Source organism: Gadus chalcogrammus, chromosome 7, assembly GCF_026213295.1.
Source record: "Gadus chalcogrammus isolate NIFS_2021 chromosome 7, NIFS_Gcha_1.0, whole genome shotgun sequence".
Lineage (NCBI taxonomy): Eukaryota > Metazoa > Chordata > Actinopteri > Gadiformes > Gadidae > Gadus > Gadus chalcogrammus.
Window position 1 is genome coordinate 3,020,180 of NC_079418.1, and position 24,076 is coordinate 3,044,255.

Genomic DNA, 24,076 nt, shown 5'->3' on the forward strand with positions numbered 1-24,076 from the left:
GGTGCCAGAGCTGACTCCACCAGAGCATGTTACTCGGCTAAATGGGCGGCTTTCCAGAAATGGTGCACGGAGAGAACTTGTGATCCCATCTCCTGCCCTTTGCCACGTGTGCTCTCTTTCCTCCAAACACTGATGGAAAGAGGGCTGGCCTTTAGCACGGTTAAGACTTACGCGGCTGCTGTTTCATCATGCCACGAAGGCTTCGGGGATAAACCTGTTTTCAGTCTGGTACTGATCGGGACCAATATCGTGCTTCGCCCCTTTAACCCAATAGAGATAGCCTTAAAAGGCGAAGCCTATACGACATAGAAAGATAGTTACGTATTGTAACTCTAGATTCTATGAGTATAGGCGCAGCCTTTTAACTGTCGGCCTCATTGTCCTTTAAATAGCTGAAAAAAAGCTGTTTATTGGGAGCAGAACGTCCGCCGGCGCCCGCTTATATCTGCGGACTGCGGACGTCGTTGAGGCCCACGCTGTTGGTGGGCGGGGATTACAAATTTTTCAGTGCTACGGCTCACGCCTAGGGATAACCCAATAGCGATAGCCTTAAAAGGCGAAGCCTATACGACATAGAATCTAGAGTTACAATACGTAACTATTGTTTTCCCCCAAAGCAGCTCAAGTGGGCGGTTCCTTCTGTCCCCGGATTAGCCCTGGCGGCTGAGTGGTGCGGGGCCCAGCCAACCAGAGAGCGATAGCGCCGTGGAGGCGTATAAAAGCCTGATGTGCCTTACAAGCAGCGGCAGACACCTGTAGGGAATGAAGGCATGTAGTCACATTCTGTTGAGCGCAAGAGTTTGCCTTTGTGTGTTCCCAGATTTGGGCCAGGGTAAGAGGAATCTCTCCTATACTGATATTGTTCACTTGCACTCCCATTTAGGTTTTTCACTGTTTAGACACACTGGCCCTCATTTATCAAACGAGCGTACGACAGAAAACGTGCGTAAAATGGACGTACGCTCATTTCAACGTTGAGCTTGGCATTTATCAATTTGAACGTGAGCGCAGGCTGCGATGAAATCTCACGTCAGGTCTGAGCTCGTGTACGCAAGTTTTTTTGGCGCAACACACGGGTATTTCACTGATGAATAGTGCATCACAAGTAGCCCATGTTGCACATCTGTATTAATTACTAAACAAATTGGAATTAGCCCAGCCGTTCAAACAATTACAATCAAGTCAGCCCTAATTAAAAACAGTATTGCTATGAAAATAATTTGAATGTGACAGGTGAAATGTTTATTCAGCTGTCTATATAAACAGGAGCTTTGCCAAATAGGTGCTCGAGTCGCAGCGATGGCAGATCTGGCTCTGTTAGAGGACCTCAACGCACGTCTAAGACGAGAGAGAGTTTTTCGAAACCGCGCCGATTTTTTTATGGAGAGCGATGAATGGCTCTTGAGTCGTTTTCGTCTCCCAAGGCATCTCCTGATGGAGCTATGCAATGCTTTGGAGCCACACAGAGAAACTAGGCGACTAAACGCAATACCTGTGCCAGTGCAGGTGTGCTCTACCTTGGGGTTTTTGGCCACCGGGACCTTTCAGCGGAAGATCGGGGACAGGTCTGGTATTTCCCAGCCAAGTATTAGCCGAACCATGCCAGCAGTTTTGGCAGCTATACTGTCCCTCTCTGAACGTTATATTAAATTCCATACACTAACGATCAGCAAACTGGAATCAAACGGGATTTTTATGCTATTGCTATGTTTCCAAATGTGATTGGTGCGGTTGATTGTACCCATGTGCGTATGAAGCCACCATCTATTAATGATTACGCGTACATCAACCGCAAAAGCTACCATTCAGTTAATGTTCAGATTATTTGCGATGCCAGAATGTCAATCCTGAACATGGTAGCCCGATGGCCTGGGGGCACGCACGATTCTTTTATTTTCCAAAATAGCAACGTTGGGCATCGTCTACATCAGGGCGCACTACATGGTCAGAGTCATCTCGGTGAGTTACGCTGCAGTCGCACTGCACCGGCCTCCTCCCGTTTCTTGCTTGGCCGGCTTCACAGCCGCAACACGTTTTTTGGTGATGAGCTTCATGTCGGACCATTTTTTCTTCACCTTATTCGGAATTAAATAACTTTAACGGAATGCAAACAATAGCATATATGTGAAATGTTTTAAGCTGGATAACAGAAGTTGTACATTTAATTTATTATTTAATTTATTAAATTAACAAACCTCTTCCGTAGCCCGACGAACATTGGAAACAATATTCACTGCAACAGTTATTTCCTTCCATATAGTATTCTTTTGCTGGCCTTTAATGCCAGCTTTTAGGCTACCAAATAAAACCAGACGGTTCACATCCACCAGTGACCCGAGCGTCTCCATTTGGGTCTCGGAAAAATTCCTCTATTTTACCGTTGGACGTTTCTCCATGTCGTAAAAGTTGGGGGCGAGACTTCTGAAGACGTGCTTTTATATGGGCGTGTGTTACGAAACCGCTTTGGGTCACACCGGACCGAGTAACACAGACTGAAAGTCACGTTGAAACAGACGTTTTATTTAGCAGACGCTGCCTTACACATGGCGGGACGGTTATTAACTCAACGAAAGGAAAGATAACAAATCAGAAAGGAAACCCTAACTAACCCTAACTCTGGGGGACCCAACTTGTCCTACACCGAAAGTAAAAGGGAATGTGAATTAGCCGGGACCTATGTCTACTCTGCTCAAACCTAACTTAAAACGTGAAAACAACCATCTCCTCACCAACAACGTATAAAGTGAAATGAAAGCAATAATGTTCCCACATGGGAAAAGACGGCACTGGACCGTAAATTACTTGGCACAAAAGATAACAATTCACACTGAACGATCGGTGGCGTGCGGGACCAGGAACAAATCCCCCGCCCTTGCAGTCTGGGCTGGGCGGTCTTTATAGGCGACGTCAGGCGACGGCGGGAACAACCAGCCTATAGGAATAAAGGAACTGCAGAACAGCGCAGCTGCGCAAAATCTCATATTTGCCGTATAGGAACGTAACAGCGTGTTACGTTCATTACGATCGATCTCAGCCGCCGTATTTATCAACACCAAGATCCTTCGTACGCTGGGAATGGTGTGATACGAAGGTTTCGTAAATCTCACGTGGGTCCTATCGTAAGATGAATCATGCGTTCAGATTTGCGCTCATTTCTACGTTTGTTTGATAAATGAGGGCCACTAGGTTTAGGGGGTGCTGATCATTTGTATTTCTGTTTCGTTATGCTAGAGTAGCCAGTTAGGTTTTGTTTTAGGACTATTCGTGTTTAGTTATTAGATAGGTAGCTCCATTCTATTTTAAGGAGCTCTCTTTTGGTTATATTTGTTTATTTGCTTTGACAGCAACTAACGGCCCTTTTCTGACAGTTGTTCCTTTCTATTCCTTTGTCGGAATATAATAAAGCACAATAATTACAATCGCAATCCATCGGGTTGTGTGTGTTACTTCCATTTCCCCCCTTAACGAGTAGGGGTCGTAACAGATGAATTTACTTATCTAATATTTCATAAGAGAGAAAGCTTTTGTCACAAATATTACTTTCTATGAACAATGCAATAATCAATGCAGCTTGCATTATAACACTATGGAAGCATTAAAAAAATAGGTTTCAGTTTTATTTCCTGTCTAATCTTTCTTTTCTATGTCATTAAAGGAAAAGCTGCTCATGAATTAGAAGGAGTTCTTCTGTCTGGCTGTGAGTTTGAGTGCATGCTATGCGTAGGCTGAATCGTGTCAAGACAATCGTGTCAAGACAAATCAGATTGGCCAATACACACTGAAGATAAATTCAATAATTTTAAAATTACAAAAATTATCCCTCTCTGGCGAACAGAATGTTGCAGCAGGCAAAAAAATGTATCTTTTTTTTTAAATTCTGATTATTAATTTATCTGCATCGAGACAATCATTTTAGTGAGAATCGCGATGCATCGAAGAATCGATTATTTTTCCCACCCCTATTAAACACTCACGAAGGACCAATGTAGACTTCACTCGTTACAACATCCTAAGCAAACAGTTTAGGATAATCACACAGGTTATGAGTGAACATATTTATGTCAGAATAGGCCTACCAGGCTTGAAGTCTAACGTCACATATCTCAATCAGACAAAACAACTATAACCACATTGGCATAGCAATCGCACCGTGTGTAGCTGCTAGTAGCTGCAATCTATATATACCTTGTATATGTACAATGCATACTAGCTGGAGCACCAACCAGAATCAGATCACAATCGCTTAGGACCGTGGGTAACCTTTGGCCAGATCATCACGAGCAAACAAAACCAGCAGCAAACTTTACGTAAACTAATTTCTTACCTTATGTGGCCCTCCACTTGCAGGCTAGATAATGTATCCATATCGTTATCCAGTGTCACAAACATGCTTTTTACAGGAAGCAAAAGGATCGGCTATTTTCTGAATAAAAATGTCAATTTTGGCTGTCTGTCTTGAAACTTCTCCATTATAACGCTGTGTACAGACAGCACATGTTCACCCTCCTCCCCCTTGCGATGACATTAAATATAATTTAACAAATTATACAAACAACAAAAAAGGCTTAAGTCGTAAGGCTATTTAACTGGATCCATAATGTTTAAGAGAAAAGCTGGAACCGATATAAGATCCTTAATCAGCTGGCAAAAATCACCTTGTTTTACGTTGTTTGATATTAACTCAGTTAACTGCTAGTTCTCATCTATTGCTTACGTAAACGGTCAGCTAGCAGTAACAATGCAGTTAGCTACATACAGGCTTTAGCTACAGTCTATGCTTTGGCTACTACAAATTTCTGTCTTCCACTTTTATTGGTTGAGTGGAATACATTTTGTACAGTAGCGATGGTTTCTAGTGTTCCATATACATCTCAAGTTAATTCCATGATATTCTGTTAGCCTTCGCTAGTACTAGAAGTCATAAAAGCTAGGCTAGGAAAGCTAGCCTTCGAAGTTCACGTTTTCTCAGGTCACAATGTTCGATCTGAATGCGCCACCATGGGAATGCACCGATTCCGCTGTCATTTTACCACGCCATGTTTCTACAGTGGCTGACAGTCGACAAATCAAACAACTAGATACCAAAATGTGTTTTTCACATGTTTGTTATCTGCGGATTTACCAATAGATGTCCCTATATGATTATCAATACTGTACATAAAAAAAACAGAATTTTCCCCAAATCTATGCAAAAACGTTAAATAAAAACCAAAAACAAGTTTTATTTTTGAACCATCTGTCATCAGAAAAAGGAACCAAGTGCAACAGAACAAAACAAAGAAGTACAGGGACCGGGAGCTGTTGAGGTGAGGGTCACATAAGGAAAACTTGAACATTCAGAAACAATAACATGAAACATTACTAACAAAGTTTAGCATTTTCATAAGGAATAGGAACTGAGTGGAACAGAACTTATCAAAGAAGCACAGGAACAGGGGGTTGAGAATGTAGAGGTGCAGCAGGTGTGGTTTCTAAAAAAAAGATGCTATTGCACAAAACATATACTAGACAATTATAGTGAAGTGGGCAGGGCTACAACTACAAATAAAAAAATAGTAAGTTGTAGATGAAAGAAAAAGGCAACACGATGGCAATAATGAACAATTAAAACAAACAAAAAAAAACATTTCAGAGAACTATTTACAGAAATACTACCAAATTATCATCCATGTCACTGACTACATTACAGGAGGAGGTGCCTAACAAGGAGGGACATAAGGATAACCCTTCCCAAACAGCGGAAGAGCTCAATACCCCTGAGCAGGGCTCTACGCTAACTTTTTTTTTCAGGAGCACTCGTGCCCCTAAGTTAAAAAATGTAGGAGCACAGAAAAAAAAACGGGGGCACAATAGGTTTTTGTTAAGAACATTTATTAGCGTGAAGAAATTGCACAAACCAACCGCACCAACTTACTAAAACTAAATTAATACAAATAGACAAGATTACATTTAGGCTACACAAAACAGCACCAATTTACTAAAAAGATAAATAGACAAGATCACATTTAGGCTACACAAAAATCATGACGGGCTCGGAATCACTTGGCCATGACTTGTAGTTGGGTCGACGTGACCTTTTTCCAGCTGACAGCCAGTGTTCGGCACATTTAGTGGGATCAAATAATTCAAGCGAGGGGCCCTCTGTAGTGATCCTGATAAGATCCTCTGTGGTGGAGACATGCAAGCAGCTCCTCAAAGAGCTTTTGAGGCGTTTCTACGCAGAGAAGCCCCGCTCACACTGTGCAGAAGAAATTGGGAGGACCAACAGTATGTCCACAGGGTGTAGGATGTTCTGTAAGAGTAATTTAAAAGGGACTCATACTAACTGATCAAAAGAAATAACTACATACCAGAAATACCTCATTACAATTAAAGTACAACCTTCCATTTAAGTGCTGAATTGTATGTAACCTTGTAGTCAGTTCTGTATGGCTCTTTGGTTGAAACTGTTTGCCATAAGCTGCTGTAGGACTTGTCCTTAAACGTGTGGCTGACAAGGGTCTTCAAACTCTGCCATTCCCCTGACAAAGCATCCATCTGGCATCCAGAGCTAGAGAGAGAAAAACATAGGCTTGTCCCTCATCTGTTTCATAATCTGGTAACACATCAAATCTATGATATTAGACAGCAACGTGCCTTGTAAGGACATGACGAAAATGCTCCATTAGGGCCTCCAACTGATCGTTGCCATAATCAACCAGTTCATGGGTATTCTCAGGCCAGGAGTCATGAGGAAAGATTTTCATGCAATTCACTGCAGAGTAGTCTTCGGAGTCTTCATTAATGAGACTGCCGAATCTGGTGTTAATGGATTCCACAGTGGTGGTGATAACAGAGGTGATGTTTCTCTGTAGCCTGTGCTGCATTCCTGTGACATCTCCCGAGAGTGGTACACCCGTTAAGAAAAAATTATGGAAAATGAACAGAACATACCTAGTTATAGCATCCAGTAGCTTGTGCACACAACATGTACAGAATATTTCACACAGACATGTAAAAGACATGTGAGGTGATTAAAATTGATTGAAATTAGATCTCTTCCTGCCCTTGTAGACATTCCATGAACTGACATAGCATGCCTCCTCTTTGCGGTGTTTCCTGCATAGCATGCAACACCATCACTGTCTTTCTCAGCGCTGAGATGGCTTGAAGAAAAATGAGGTTGTTCTTCTGCAGAACGCAACTGAGCAAGGCCAGTTCATTAAACACGTCAGCCAGGAAATGGCTAAATGCGCAGAAGTTAATCTCGTGCATTCCCTTCCTAATCTGAACAGGGGCAGTTAGAAAAAATACCTTGTTTAGATTTTAAGTGATATATCCCAAAATAAATCAAGTCACTTTGATAAGCAATGTGTACTATGGTTTTGTAAAACTTACCTTCTTTGCACGCCCTTGAATTTCAGCACTGGCTGCTGAGGAGGCAAGGTGGTCCATGTGGCGCAAAACAGCCGAATACTGACCACTGTCAGTTGACAGACTCCCTTCTTTTCCTGCACGAAGGAACACACTCAGTGCCCGGTGTACATGGGGAATCCACCTCGTCCCTTTTACGCTTGAAGGAGAGCATACCCTCACACCTAGCTCTTCTCCAATCAGGTTCAGCTCACGCCTGGATTTAGGGCTCTGGTGGTACGTCTTCCACACAAGATGGAGAAGGTCATAGACTTTGGCCACCATTGTCTCATTGAGCTGCAGGTTGAGACTGGCCAACTCCAACCTAGACATTGACAACAAACACAGACAAATCTTATAGCAGTAACCTTTTACTAATGGGCAAATGCATACAATCAACCATGACATTCTGTAATATAGTTAGGGCACACTGTTTGTACATTCACCTGTGAAGCATGCAATGAATGGGAATTACATGCTGTCCGGCTGCCTGTTTGAGTAGAGCACTCACTCCCCTATGCACACCCATGTTGACTGAAGCGCCATCTGCACCAAATGCGACACACTTGGCCTTCCAGTCGCATATACCACGTCCAAAGCATTAAATACTGCATTGGTTCCAGCCAGGAAACCTTAAGAAAAAAAGAGAAATTCCTTAAAGTAGCCTTTTTTTTGTCCACATATTCATATTCTGTGTAAGTCATTTTGCATTAATTTCATTAATAATGTTAGCCTATAGGACTAACTATTGTTGTAGACATGACATTCACATTTCAGTCCCCTTTTATTATTTTTTCCCCTTTACCATTGGACTTTATAATACACCACCATTAAATACCTAAACTTAATATAAATATACACATTTACATTATAAACACACACACGCGCGCACACACACACCACCATCAATCATCATTGCATTTCAGAATAACTAGGAGAGCTAGGCCTATACGATTGGTGAAGAAGATAAATTGTGGGTCTGGGTGATAAATATAAAAACATAGAATGTCTTTGCCACTCACTTTGCGCATGAGCGTGTAAGAGAGCCTGTTGGCCGACGAGGCGGGTCACCGGTCTGCCATCCTCCACGAAGCGCACATACACAATCTCACACTCCGTGTTTGATATGTCCGTATCGCCATCTATCAGGACTGCGAGGTAACGGGCCGCTTGTAGCTGGGCAGCGAGAGTGTCTTTGATGCCTTCCGCTATTTGACCGACCATCTCAGCACATCTCACATCATTGTCATATGTGGGATTGATGTTTAATCCATTTTTATGGTGAAGGGCAATCATCGGTCCAAATTTAGTGAACGCTATCTCTTCCTTTGCGATCACATACGCTATGTTAAATTTAACCTTCAGCTGCCGAAGCGCGTCCTGATTAGAGATAGCCACTTGTCTGCCAACGGCGACTTCAACAGTACCAGGGTTATTGGGCTGGGTGCGATTTATATATAAATCGCGACATCGAGAATGTCGAACTGTGTTTCACCACAGCATCGCGTTTTAGATTAGGGTTCCCCGTTATAAACAGAGAAGAGCCTGCCATTGCCGATGGGGCTTCCTTACAAAATTTACAGAAAATTGTCATGTTCTTGGGATCATAAAGTAGCCACCCGAAATCGTTCAACCAGTCGGGGTTGAATTTGTAGACTTTATCGACTACAGTAAATTTCTCCACTCTAACCTTCTTCCTGGCGATTTCTTCCTCTTCCTCTCTTTGTTTGTGTTTTCCCATCATTCTTTTTGAAAAACGCAGTTATGCCTTGCATATTTGTTGTAGCTTAGTAGTTAGCGGTGTTGAGATGTGCAATATCACATACAGCGAGAGGCGCTCGAGCAGCGATCCAACCAAAATAGATCCCAGCTGAGCGGACTGTTGCCAAGCAACATATAAACAAAACACCATACACGAAGAATGCGGAGTGATTTACAGTTTGGTGAAAAGTCTGAGTGACGTTGTACGCTCATATCAGCGCTCCTGCAGAGCACATGGAATGAAAGGATGATTGGATGACGGATCGTCGCTGCCGAAAAAGTTGAACATTTTTCAACTTCTTGACTGAGCCAAAGGCTCAGGCAAAAGACATGCATGTTAGCCTATATAGCAGGGCACTGAGAATTGCTGTAATGCTCAGCTACTACCCTGGGTAAATAAAGTTTAAGATTAATGTGATCCAACCTAATAACAGCCGGCTTGGGGCAGAGGCAACACAAGGGATGACCAACAGCCTCCTTTTCAATGAGGCCTTGTAGGTGGTTTGGTCGTGCTTCTGTCCAGCGCTCTGAGGCTTTCTGCTGCCGAAAAGTCCATGAAGATGCAGAGCTTCTTTGAGGCTTGGCAGAAGGACCAGAGGCATTTAGAGATGAAAGCCTCTCCACAATAGATCACTAATCTATTGAAACATGATCAGGATCACGTATTTTCAAAATGTTCGTGTTTTAAAGCACAAATTTCAAACCCATGTATTTCAATTGGAAGTATTTGTCGTGTCACCAGCACGACTTCCAAACTAAGGTTCTGTGCGGGAGCGTTCTCCCTAATGTCCCTTAAGGAGCTCCGTACAGAACATTTATTGTTAAAAATTGTCTGTGATGATAACTAACAATATGACAGCTTTTGGCCACCCATTTCTACTTAAACTTGTCTGTGAACAATATGACAGCTTTAGGCCACCCGTTTCTACTTTCACCTTTGATTCTGAGAAATTGTGACAATTCACGGATATATTAAATGCAGGTGCGCTGTATGTCTTGATGTTTATTTTATCTAGCCATCTACTGTCTTGTTTTTGGTTATGTGAATGAAAGTCCGCGTCGACGCCTCGCAAGTCCAGTGTCGGGAGCGGACGTTGCCATGACATCTAGAAATCATATCGTATTTAATGGGTTGTCACTAATATTGATGTGTTGGGCTTGATTATAACACTTGAATAATATTGTTTGCACCACGGCCTGGGGGAATACTCGTATTCTGATACCTGCTGAGTAGTTCCAGTCAGCGTTTAGATTCTCTGCCCGAACCCGAGCCCGACCAGACCCGACCCGCGGGCCGGGTCTGGCCGATATTTCCCACCACTATCCTCGGGCCGGGCCTTTGATCGAGCTTTTTTATTTTTATTTTATCATTGGTTTATTGGCCTAATCTGAGGAGTAATCTATGCCATAAACAGGAACGGTATAGGCCTTTATTACACGGGTCTTCTCAATGCCGTGGCCCGTGGAACGCTCCGTTCACTTGCATGGGTAGTAGTCCGGTGACTTGTCAACCCCAGCGTCTTCCGTTGCTAAGCGACGTCACCATCTTTGCGGACAAATTATTTCTCTGTTGATCAACACTACGAATGCTGGAAACTAATAAATTGTAAAAAAAAAAAAAAGACACAGCATGTGAAGTTATTTTTTCGTTTTGGCAAGTTCCAGTCAAATTGTCTTTTCAGCCTTCCAAACGAGAGCTGGTAAATAGTGAAAAATGCATTAAACTGTAATCAGAAAACGTGGATATATGCTATTGACCCTAGTGTGGTATTAAGGATGGGACGAATTTCGAATTATAAATATGTTGAGCGGACTAGAATGACTCCCGTAGGCCTATATATTATTATTATTATGCACGTCTTGAGCCATCAGTCGGAACGTGTCTGTGCCGCTTCCAGTGTGGATTTCAGTAATTACAACATTTCTGTGCATAAGCAGACAACATCCCAAAGATTTTTTCATTCTATGTATCTTCCAGTCTGTACATATCAAAGGCGACACCCTGCAGCGCAGCTTCTTGGAGTTTTCATATGCTTCGTTTGAGAAGGACCAACTCTGCTGTGGTGCTGTTTTCACCTGCACACCAGAGATGTTGGCTGTTTCAGTAGATGGAAACAGAAAGTTATATCGCTTTCGCCGAAATGGAAGGTGCTCTTTGTTCCAGTGTTATTATTGATTGATTGATTGATTTAGTTACATATTTAATACATTTAATTTCTATTCGTCTTCCACAGTTCTGGTGACCATGCCTTTTTTGAAGGTTTATTTGTGGCTGAAGACAGTGCAGTGTCTGGATTTGTGGACATGATCCAGAAAGCTGTGAAAAAGGCAAGTTTGAATCGTAATTTGACAAAATACTTCTGTTGCTAAAATAAACATATCTATCCAACATAGATTTCCTCCCCAACTGCAACTTCTGCCTGCCAACTAAAAAATCAAATTTAGTGAATACATGGCATATACAGTGTTTTATGATACCATTGAGTTTATTTGATTTATTTTTGTTTACGTGTCATAGACACAGGGAAGAGGCACGTGTGGGGACTCCCAATGGACAGCAGCACGGGAGACATCAAGAAGGGCATCCAAATTGGATGAAGAGGGCATGGAGGTTGCTGTGTGTCGCCATGGTTTCCTTCTTAAAGCCCTTAATATGTACAGGGGAGAAATATTTGCCTACCCCATGTACCTTCAAAAGGAGCTGATGCCAGCCAAGGCACAATTCTTTGCCATGGATGTGGCTTGCAAATACTGGCCATACCTGGAGAAAGTTGCCAGTGTCCTTCCTGCTCTCCAGGAGCTGACCACCATGAAACCTTTCCTCAGCGTCATGCATGCTCGAGCTCATGCTACCAAGTGTGAGGTATGTTTATTATTTTTTATTATGGTATGTAAATTGTAATGTTTATAATATTAAATTTAAGTTAATGGGTAGACTATATTATGTATATGTTTTGTGTTACCATTCCACTCAACCTTTACTAACAGATTAAATGGAGTGGTAGGAACCAGGAAGGAGCAGGGACAACCGCCGGTGAAGAGGTGGAACAAGTTAACAGCTACCTCTCTCGTTGTGCCCTTACGACAAAATATATGTCGAAAGCAGGTGAACAGAGTGTTTTCCATATTGTTGCATACTTCTTTTCAAAGACTGCATGCCATCAACTCATACTTTGCCTTCAATAGCCCGGTTGGACATGCTCACATTGCATTCAATGTTGTGGAACCAGAAGAAAGGGGATTCCTTACACCAGGCACTTTCCACAAGATATGTGAAGGTAGGTCTAATGGTTTAATTTTGTCCTTTGTTTTTATCATTTGAGCTGTTGTTAATCCTACAGACTTTATCCTGATTACTGTGTTACACTGTTTATCAGACTTGTCAGAGGCTCCTGGATGAGACTGCAATGCTAGCAGAGCTAAAAACCCAGCTACATCTCTCAGATGAAATGGTGTCACAGTGGATTTCAGATGTGATGGAATGGGCAGCTGGTGGTAAGCATGACCAGATAACAGAAAATAACACAATACTTTTCCACTACTATTTGAATCTTCAGGTTTGATATTAAAGATCAGCCAACAATAGTTGGCTGATCATTCAGGGCAGTTAAAGTGATCTCTAGGGATTACAAGAGGTGGTGACATCACCTGCCACCAAGACCAGCAAACTGTGTGACATGTTGGGTTTTTTGTATATTCCAGTTTCTCTTTTGGAAGTATACATACCAAGTTGTACAATCAAGTTGGGTTAAAAGGGGTTTATGTGTAACATGAATTCAAACATCGAAACTGTTATGTGTTGTTTTATTTTGAATTTTACTATTATTTCTACAGAGACACGAGATACATCTGACAACCTGCAAGGCACCACACACACAGGGCTTCAGCGGTCCATTGAGGTGCTCTACCTCAGTGTGAGGCAGCGGAAGCTAAATCTGTACCGTCAGAATGGTATTACTACTGTATAAAATACACACAAACAAATACATGGAATTAGTACACAATGTAGAAGCAATTACGCCAATTACAGCTCAATCATTACATTCTCTTCTGTTTGATTGTAACTGATTATTATCTAGATTGTCATTATTACATTCATCAGTCACTCACTGCAGCTTCACTTTCACTTTTTGAGTGCAATGTATTTTTTGCTTGACAAACAGTTCTGTCAAGAGCCTTCACCCATCTACTTCATGTAATTCTAGACAGCAACAAGCTTCGCCACCGGCTTCGGAGGAAGCTGGCAGAAGAGAAAAAGCTCCTTCTTCAGGAGATACAAAAGCACAACAAGCTTGACTCTGCAGCAAACATCGATGCAGCTGTGGTGGAGCACTCCCTGAGTGGAGAGAGCACTGTGTCCCCAATATGGCCTTGGGAGGTTCATGACAGCGGTATGTCAGTTTTAAGATTTTTGTTAAGCTGTATACGGTATACTGCAATAAGTGTGCAAAAAATATTGAGTTGTTTAATATTCATGTCGTTTCTATTTGTATTTTATTTTCTACTTTTTGTATAAAATTGATAAAAGAGTACAATTGTGGTCGATACATTTATGTTTATATGCAACATTGTGTATTGTATTCATAAAACTGTAATTGACTTTTTAGCAAACATTGGAACCAAGAAACGGCTTCATGACCAAGTGATGACAACAAAGCGACTGCAGGAGGAAAAAAACATTCTGGTGATGGAGATGGCACAACACTGCACATGGTTGCAGAACCTGGCATTGGTTCTCAAAAACAAGGTGGCTGAGGAGGGTAAGTTGACGCAAAACATAGCTGTCCATGACCAACTCACTTTCAATCACAAACCTAATGGAGTACAACAATCATTGTTTGCAGTGATGGTCATTTAATTTGTACATAGTAAAATGGTGATTTACGTTGTTTGCTATGGTAACAAGTCAGTAGGGCTGTAAAGTGTGTCACTTTTGCCAGATGTGGAGATATTTAGCACTGTGGCTGTAGCCTGAAATCAGAAGTCAACCAAATAATTGTTAACATTGGAATATGTGGCTAATGTGTCACACGGGGTTAGCATAAAAGTAAGCTTGTGCTTACTATTATCTCAATCTGAAGCCTGCTTGGTATCATGGCAACTATTCACATATGGTATGTAGATTTGGACAGGAGAGAGCTTTCTACTCTATTGAAGTTACAGTATGTGGACTCATGAAGCAATTTTACTATGTAGAAGGTCTGTAATGTAATCTCATGTATATTTTGAGGTGGAGAGTCTGGAGATAAAGGAGATGAAGAACTTTGCAGTCTCTTGAGGAGAAGAAACACAGAGGCGTCAGAGGGGTTGCAAGTGGTCCTGCAAAAATACAAGACTGCTTTAGGTCCTGAGGCCTCTGTCATTCTAAATATTGAAGAGGAAGACCAAAGTGTCCACAGCAGTCCAGACACCAGTGAGGATGAAGAGGAAAGCATAACTTAGGTGAAGTGTGTGCGTGCACGTTCACATAACTACACAGATTAGTGTTACTCTTTAAGGATTATTTATGTATTTATTTATGCTTTTTCATTCTAAAACAGCTCAACTTTAGCTTTTGATCTTACCTCTTGTTTTTTCCCCCAGATTGAAGCTGCACTGAGGATGGACTAAGGAAATGGACTTGCCTAGAAAGCACTAATGTGATAAAACATGCATTCGGTCGTATTATATTATTTCACACGCATAGATATTAACTTGGCACTATGGGGGAGGGAACCAAGGAAGGCAGGCTTTCCTATGATTGGCCGCTCTGAAGCGCGATATTTGATTGACAGCCCTCCTCAGCCCGAATTCAGCCAAGGGTTTCTTACTTGAAGGGACCTTCGCCCCGACGGGATTGTCTTCTGAGTTTCAGCCATTGACTACAATACAGAATGAATGAGAGGAGGGCTGAGGAAGGCTGTCAATCAAATATCGTGCTTCAGAAACAGCCAATCACAGGAAAGCACGCCCTGCCTTGATTCCCTCCCACATAGTGCCAAAATTAAATTTGAGCGAGAGAGCATAACATCATTCGCGAGAGGCTGTTAGGCGCGAGAGGCTGTTTATGTACGACCAAAGTTATTCCCCCCTCTCGCTTGCAACGAGGTAATGCTCTCGAGGATCTGTTTTCCTGGCTCGGGGAGCTGCGCTCTGAGTGGGCGCGTGCGCACAGATAATTTGCGCGCTCGCAGTTAACATCTACGTGTATGAAATAATATAATACGCCCGAATGCATGTTTTATCACATTCGTGCTTTATGGCACTAATGTGTCGCCATACTCAACCGCTTATCCGGGCAACTTCACACCTGACACTGCACTCTTGGGTCTTCTGCAATACACCCACCAAGTGTAAATTAAATCAGATGAACACTACTAACTGCTTCCTGTCAACTGACAGCAGTCAGCTGACCGTCATTACATCGCTGTAGCACGTGAACATTCATTGGTGCCACGCTTGACAGCTCTCCACACAGTTACATAGCATTGTGGTGAATGTTCAGACCACTGTTTCATCTCTCCCCTTCCAGCGTCACAGATTATCAATCTTGGTGATGGAGGCACTAGCATTTTGGTGTGTTATTTAGTTAATGTGTGTAAAAGATGACTTCCTCAAATGTCTTGTTTTGTTCGGAATTCAAAGATATTCAGTTGACAGAATATATAGAAGTATAAAGAAACCAGAAAATATTACATTTGAGAATCTGGAATCTGATCATTTAAAAAAAAAATATTTTCAAAAAATGAAAGTGATTAATCGTTCATCCAAACAGTTGGTTATTAATTAAAATCAAATTGTTGCATGTCATGTAAAATGTAAATCAAGGAGAAAGACCATTTTGATTGATAGGGTGGCGTGAATAAGTATGTATACATATAATATGTATGTAATATGCATTAGACTGTGTAACAAAGAGACAGTTGTATAGTTAATATAGGTACGTACAGTATAACTGGATTACATGTTCTGTTGTCATTGCTTATGTAAAGCTAACGCTACAGTCCATTTTTAAGAAATACAGCTCAAATTGTTTGTTTGTTGGACAGATCCATTTGGTGCATTTTTCCAGTATTGTTGCAAAAGATGAATAAATTATTGCCAAAAATGACAATTTTCATGTTTAGAAACATCATGTGACAGTTTTGTGTTTTCTAAAAATAGATAGCCTATCAAGAGAAAATATGGGAAACAAACATAAATAATGCATAATTAATTAAATTTTGAATTTAGTTAAATTTAACATCACATACATTATTATTTATGTGGATTACATCAATGAACTGATCTCCTTGTGATATATTTCACCCAAATCATCTATATGCAGTATAATGTAGCCTATGTTTTACTTGTACATTTTTGATTTAGTAAAGATTAATTTCCCTAAACTTAATTACAACCCTCCTCTTGGTGTAAGAACTACAAGTATGCTTCCTAACATTTCAAAGGAACGATTGTAATGGGCATTGTATTTTTAAATACATTGTATTCCCCATGATTAGAAGTTTGCAGTATTAAACTGGATGATAACATTGTAATTAATAACATTACAATGTTACATATAAATGTAGTATTGTTCAGTACTATATTGGGTATGTATTATGTTCTATGATACTTAAATACTAAACCTAAATTAATATCAAATTGAAGTTGGGGTAATATCAAATTAATATCAAATTGAAGTTGGGGTTGACTGACGTCTTGAAAACCTTGGGGGGTGATCACTAGCCAGTAAGGCTATTGCTAGTTATCTGCGACTGCTGTCGATTATTAATCCATCCTACTGCAGGTATACTGAAATAATTGGTTTTGTTTGGAAGCCACACCATATTAAAACCAAATTATAAATCACATTAACACTTTATAGCAAGAAAATAGATCGAAGGATGAGGTCTGAAAGATATGTTTTGAAACGTTGCTTAATACGTTACGCCATTGAACACACACCTTTCTGTCGGCAAGATAGAGCAGCAGGAAAAACGTAAAAATAGCACTCATAAATGTATATATATTACCTTTTTCATCAAATATATCTACTCACGATATAAACATATACGTTATGGTCATACTTTAAGAACTGTTACTGTTAAGAATTGGAGTGGATATATGATTTCGGAACCCTAATGTCAACATATTAACCCTAAACCGGAAGGAGGATACCAGAACTACAATTTGTCCCGAGTGAAGGTGCGGCCACACCAGACGCGTATCTCGCGTACTTCGCGTATAAAATCGCAATTTTTTCCATAGGGAACCATTGGTTTACGCGCGTATAAGCAACATTTTACGCGCGTATGAGGCGCGTATAATTACGCGCTATACGCGCGTATATCGCGTACATTTCAAGAGTTCAAAAAATTGAACTTTTTACGCTCATACGCATGACGATTAGCCGCGTTGCCCAATCAGCGTTGAGCTTGACCCGACGTCACTGGCAGAGAGTAGTGAGCTTGGACAGAAGCATACGGTCGACATCTTTCTTTATTCTGTGGGGAAATAGTAACATAGTTACGCCATTAAATGCTTTTATGGAAACATTTCTAGCGAGAAATGTGCATTTTACTTTCATAATGTTCGCTCGTGAATGTGAAGGATGTTTGGTTTGATAGTTATGACGAAGAGGGAACGCTCCGTTCACTTGCATGGACAGAGTCTCTGGTTACTAAGCAACCTCAACGTCTTGGCGGACTATATATCTGCTGATCAACACTACGAATGCTGGAAACACACCAGACACACCATGTGAAGTTATTTAACGCGATTATTGTTATTTATATCCAAGATTATTTAATCTAACCCGATCTAAACTCTATCACCCAAACACGGCGGCGTTTGGGTTTCCTACCTCGGACTCCAGCGCAGCCACGACCGACAACTTTCTTTATTCTGGGTGGAAATAGTAACATAGTTACGCCATTAAATGCGTTTATGGAAACATTTTTAGCGAGAAATGTGCATTTTACTTTCGTAATGTTCGCTCGGTGAATGTGAAGGATGTTTGGTTTGATAGTTATGACGAAGAGGGAACGCTCCGTTCACTTGCATGGACATGGACTCATCTAGGCGAGTAACGTAGGCGCGTATGGCGCGTATTGCGCGTATGTGACCATTTTTGACACAAAATGGTCAAGCAACATTTTACGCGTGTATCTCGCGTAAAAATTACGCGAGATACGCGTCTGGTGTGGCCTTTATAGTGTGCTGTGTCATAGCTATTGTAGTTCCAATTAATTATCTCTAATATGTAAAACTGGGATCACGAACTTTGCAAGCTTATTATATGTTTTTAAGGGTGGGAAGCACGCCTGTTTGGTCTGATTTTAACTTTCTTATTGGTAAGAGGGTGTAATCATGTTTTTTATAGGTTTTGACCCTACTCTATTGGTCTGCTGTCGAGTATGATAGTACATGTGCAGAACTTTCCAAAACAGTTGACCCCATGTCTGTAGCATATTTTGATGTTGAACTACAAGCCTTCAAAAGTGTCACAGGTACAAGGTTCAAAGGGCACACCTGAGGAGCAGGAACCGCCCACAAATCTCAAATTGACATATGTTGCTCCCTAGGTCAAGACCTTTCCAACGATCTCTTCACTGTTGTCCTATGCCAATTTTTGATTTTCTTGTTGGTACACATGATGGCTGTTTGACGTATACATTCAGAGACCTCTTTAAGGGCCAAGCTGAAACAATCACTCAAAATCTTGTAACGGGTATTTTGTGGCCAGATTTATTTAACATATTGATTATAGGTCATACTATTCAATGTGGACCAGTTTCAAGTTTATTTTCAACACAGTCTCACTCCCTACTCGTCAAATGTGTGACGCATGGCCAAGGATCCCTGGCGTCAATTTCCGACGAAAAATGGGTACCTTTTTCGTCGTTTTTCAACGCCTGATAGACAGTCATGTTAATCCCTCACCGTCGGATATAGACGAAAGGAAATCAATGTCTATCAACGGTGATGCCGTCAGGTTATGCAAATATTGTCGATTGATTTGTTTGACAGATTCACCATTAAACGTGTTTCTGATGACATTTCTAGTGAGAAATGTAGTTTTTCCTTGAATAATCTTCAGTCAGTGAATGTGTATGATCTTTATTAATCTTTATTATCTGAATGGGAAATGCAATATTTTAGGATCGATTCACCGTTAAACGTGTTTCTAATAACATTTCTAGCGAGAAATAAACTTTTTACTTGCATAATCTTCAGTCAGTGATTGTGTCTGATCTTTAGTTTTATAGTTATTAGGAAGATTTAATCGTCTCGCTCGCATGTCTCAACGACGTCAGGTTGCTAGGGACGCTGCTTTCGCTAAACTAGCAGCTCACGTGTTTCCTGCGTTTGTGTTATTAAACCGTTACTTTATGTAACTTTTAATGATATTGTAATAACCACAGGCGAGGTTTTGAGCGAAGTAAGCTTGATAGCAGGTTTATTGGAGTCCACAATCGGACAGGAAGGCACAGCTCCACCGGAAAACTACAACAACCAAAACTCCCCCCCGGAACCCCCTCTCAGAAGGCCCGCCCCTTACTCCCAAACCCTCTGACGTGAAACACGTTTATCTGTGAGAGCCAACATGGAGCCAACCCAGTCGCCAAAAGCATATGTTGACAGTGTACGTTTTCGTGAACACTGGATTACGTTGCATTTCAACATAAAAATAGCGTGTTAGCACACATGCACGCACGCACGCACGCACGCACGCACACGCACACACACACACACACACACACACACACACAATGGAATGCATTTCGCTGCTAAAACAATAACTTGGGCTGCTTCTAGGACATTTTGGGTGGATTTTGAACGGTATGTGGGCAGGACGTTTTTTGTAAAAACCACGCGGCAAAGGAGCTGCCGTGTGTTGTTTTTGTCGGGTCCGATGGTTAAAAAATAGACAGATATTCCAAGGTATCCTTAAAAGGCAGCTTGGATGTTTTTATTTTCTGCAGTTTAGACTTCTTCTATAACCTATTTTTGAAAGCAAAACACCAAGCTCAATGATTTAACGAGGCAGGGTTATTTGAAACAACTTATTAAATATATATTTGTGTGAGGTCATTCCTTCTCCTGAGTTTGCTTCCTATTTATGTCTACTGTACAACCCTACTGTCCACAAGCATCACCCCCCCTCCCCATATGGATTTGGAGAATTGTTGCCACGTCCCAGTGGTGGAGGTATCATATATATGAAAGAGGGCATTCAATTATACTACAATGATCAATTAGGAGGCCGAAGCCCTAAAGGAAATGATGCAATAGGTGACTGGGTCGACAACATTTAAGTAAACGCATACGCTTCAACCTGTGGCTCTAGCCCTACAGGAAATGACGCAGCAAGTGTTCCATCTCGTTGCACCTGCACCCAGCGGCTCGCTTGCAAGATTTTGGCCTGAAGTTCTTCCCAGACCTACACCCTAGCCATCCAACACGCATATCTGAGAATCAGGCTTCTCTTTAATAATGACAAAAAGTTACGAGAGAAACACACATTAACTTTTTGTTATCTCATAAGCGGCGTGGTGCCGGCTCCTTTTGACCTTTTGACCCCAGACTTCAAAAACGTGGCCACAGGCCAGCTGTGTCTACACACCTTAAGCCACAAATGTACACCTCCATCCCACAAAAAATGGGGACTAGAAACTAACCTCTGTCTTATACATTTACTGTACTGTTGGAGGTCACGCCCCTTTTCACGCCCCCAGAGGTTTGTTTCTAGTCCCCATTTTTTGTGGGATGGAGGTGTACATTTGTGGCTAAAGGTCTGTAGACACAGCTGGCCTGGGGAGGGGGGGGATGCTTGTGGACAGTAGGGGTTTACCCTAGACATAAATAGGAAGTAAAATCAGGAGAAGGAATGACCTCTCACAAATATTTATTGAATAAATTGTTTCAAATAACCCTCCCTCGTTAAATCAATGAGCTTGGTGTTTTGCTTTAAAAAATAGGTGATAGAAGAAGTCTAAACTGCAGAAAATAAACATATCCAAGCTGCCTTTTAAGGATACCTTGGAATATCTGTCTATTTTTCAACCATCGGACCCTAGTTTACGACAAAAACAACCCAATTGACGGCAGCTCCTTTGCCGCGTGGTTTTTAGAGCCACGAGTATTAGAGGGGGCGGTCGATAGCCACCACCATAGAAACCATGACGGTCAAGTGACTGGATTCAGCCCCGTTGAAAAAAATAGAATACCACCCAACACACTCAGTAGTAGCTTAATGATATTTAAATTATTATGACCATGAAGTCTTTATTTGCATGGGTTTACATTTCGTTGTATAGCATGGAAAAATCTGAGAAACACTCCCATTCAGAATGCATTGGTTTACACTTCGTTCTTTGGAGCACGGTTATTTTTATTTATTTATTTATTTTCCGTTTTTGAAGAGTTGAGGGTTTTTCTGCAATTATCCAAAATCCAATGGAAAACCCGTTGGCTTTTTGTCTAGGGAACCGAGGGCGACGCTCACTTCCGGGTTTGCCAACATACGTCATCCCTCTCCACCACTCTATACTGTAAAAACACATGTTCAAGTTGAATGATAATGCATGAAGTTATTCTTTATTCTGCCATAGTAACACAGTAAATAAATGGCAAAAATAGGCTGAGAACGAATTCGTATTTACGATATTGTAGCGACACTGGGACAGTTAAATAGTTTGTGTGTTATGTGTTGCATTGTATATCGTTGTCCGTTATGCCAGTTGTTCTGTGTGCATGTATTGTAATGTTCTTCTTGGCAATCAGTGTGGGGGCGAATCATTAGGTCAGCTGGGGGAGGGCCTTGAAAGAACACGAGGGTGGGGGCCTGCACGTGAGCGAGACCGTGTTGGGGGTTGCCGGGGTGACCGGGGTTTGTTTTGGGTGGGATTTCTGCCGTTGGTTACGGGTTTCAGTGACCTGGTTTTGGTTCATTAAAAGTTCCTTCAATTACTAATGACTCGACATCGTTATGTCACTGGCGAGGTCATCACAATAAATAAAACGTAATCACGGACCAAATACGTTTTTTAGACAAACGTAATTGAGAATGCCGAATAGTTCTCTGGGAACTTAATTTTGATGAGAAAGGGTTGCTCTGTCAGTTGTCAAAAAAAGCGCACGGACGTGGCCTCTATAGCAACGACCTCAGCTACCCAACACTGATCAAAAAAACGATTGTTTCTCTCAATCAAAACACAAAACAGGACAACTGATGCCCATAAACTTAACCCATACATGTTTTGTAATTAACAAGGACACGTTGGTGTAGTTGTGTTGAGGAATGTCACAGATTTCACTGTAAAATCGACGTTAATATGCAGACATCGGGTCTTCCGTTAGCCAATCGGATGAATGAATGCTCATAGCTTCATACATTGCCGTGGAGTGATTACATTGCAATGAGTGGAAAACCCCCTGCTGTTGGGCAAAATAACCTGCTGAGTACATTACAAATATAGCTAACTCCTACCCTAGCCTGATGAGCACATCACATGGCAGTCACATTACAATATAGTCAACTTTTAACACATAACACAAACATGATAATATAGTCAGGTCAAGGCCAGAGCCAAGGCCCCATTTCCCAAGCAGGCAAATGGTAAACACTCAGACAATGCAACAGTCATCCTCAAGAACGGGAGAGCCACATTAATTCATCACACAAGAGATACTTCGAGCACACAAGAGATACTTCGAGAACAAAGGAGACACTGAGGAGCTCTTCCCCGTTAGTAGGAACACAAGAAGATACACTTGCATACACCAGGGCCTAGGAGCCAAGGTCAAGCAAAAACACACAGAACCACACACACCTCATCGAGAGGAGGATACAGTATAAAACTGTATCACACAGGGACTCATGATTCCCCTCATCTTCTTCTGAAGCAGACCTTCCACGGAGGCGAAGCTCCGGACGAACCATCAGCGCTGATTAGGGACTTAGACATATTCGATTTCTCACGCTTTATGACTCTGTATAACCGTTGCCACTTTACTTAATAAATCCAAGGTCCTCGTGCCGACAGACTTTATTACCTCTCCGTCTCATTTTATCTGATCCAGTAACTAGACAGACCGTTTTTCCCTTCACTGCGTCGAAAAAAGAAGCACATGGTCCTGCGTTAGCCAATGGAATGAATGCTCATAGCGTCTCTATTTGCAGCCATCGGCTCTTCCGTTAGCCAATGGGATGAATGCTCATAGCTTCATATATTGCCGTGGAGGGATTACATTGTAATGAGTGGAAAACCCCCTGCGTCTAAAAAAGAAGCGCAATGTCCTCCGTTAGCCAATGGGATGAATGCTCATAGTGTCTCTATGTGCAGCCCACTACCTCCTTCAGTCAACGGAGGTGGGAAGGCGTGGCTGACTGATGGGGGAGTAGTCTTTGCAGAGGCATCCGTCAGCCAATCAAATCGCTTCGCCGGGTTCTTCCCGCTACTTCCTGTTTGTTGCGATGCAAGATGACCCGCTTTCCCGCTTTCAAGTATCGTCAGAGCCCGAGTCGCGTCACAGTGCTTAAATTTGCAGACGCGATCTGATTGGATGACGGATCCGTCGCTGCCGAAAAAGTTGAACATTTTTCAACTTCTTGACTGAGCCGAAGGCTCCAACGGAACGGACGGATCCACAATGCATTGCGCGTCCGTCCCCATTAAAGTCAATGGGGATCACGCAACGGACGGAGGTAGTGGGCACGGGGCGTTACATTGTAAGGAGTTGAAAACCCCATGCGTCGAAAAAAGAAGCGCAAGGGTACCCTTTTGCGTCAGAAACTGAAGCCAAAGTCACTGACCGTTCGTCAGAAATCGACGCGCTCGGAGTGTAAAGACTGGGACCAGAAAATAATTATATAATTATTTTTTTAAATTATTTAATTATTTATTATTAAGGGGCGTGACTTCGCCACTCTATAGGCCTACTGTAAAAACACATGTTC

The 24,076-nt window shown here is 41.8% G+C and overlaps 1 long non-coding RNA gene across 5 annotated transcripts; it reads left to right on the top strand.

Annotated features, from left to right (window-relative positions):
• Positions 1-524: 524 nt before the first annotated feature.
• Positions 525-16,761, top strand: LOC130385754 (uncharacterized). 5 transcript variants are annotated; one of them, XR_008896067.1, is made up of 4 exons: positions 525-12,431; positions 12,531-13,544; positions 13,761-14,595; positions 14,737-16,761. It is a non-coding gene; the product is annotated as an uncharacterized LOC130385754 (long non-coding RNA). The 5 variants fall into 5 exon arrangements; XR_008896068.1 differs by having other exon boundaries at positions 12,531-12,648; positions 12,988-13,544; positions 13,761-16,761; XR_008896069.1 differs by having other exon boundaries at positions 525-12,259; positions 12,340-12,431; positions 13,761-16,761.
• The last annotated feature ends 7,315 nt before the right edge of the window (positions 16,762-24,076 follow it).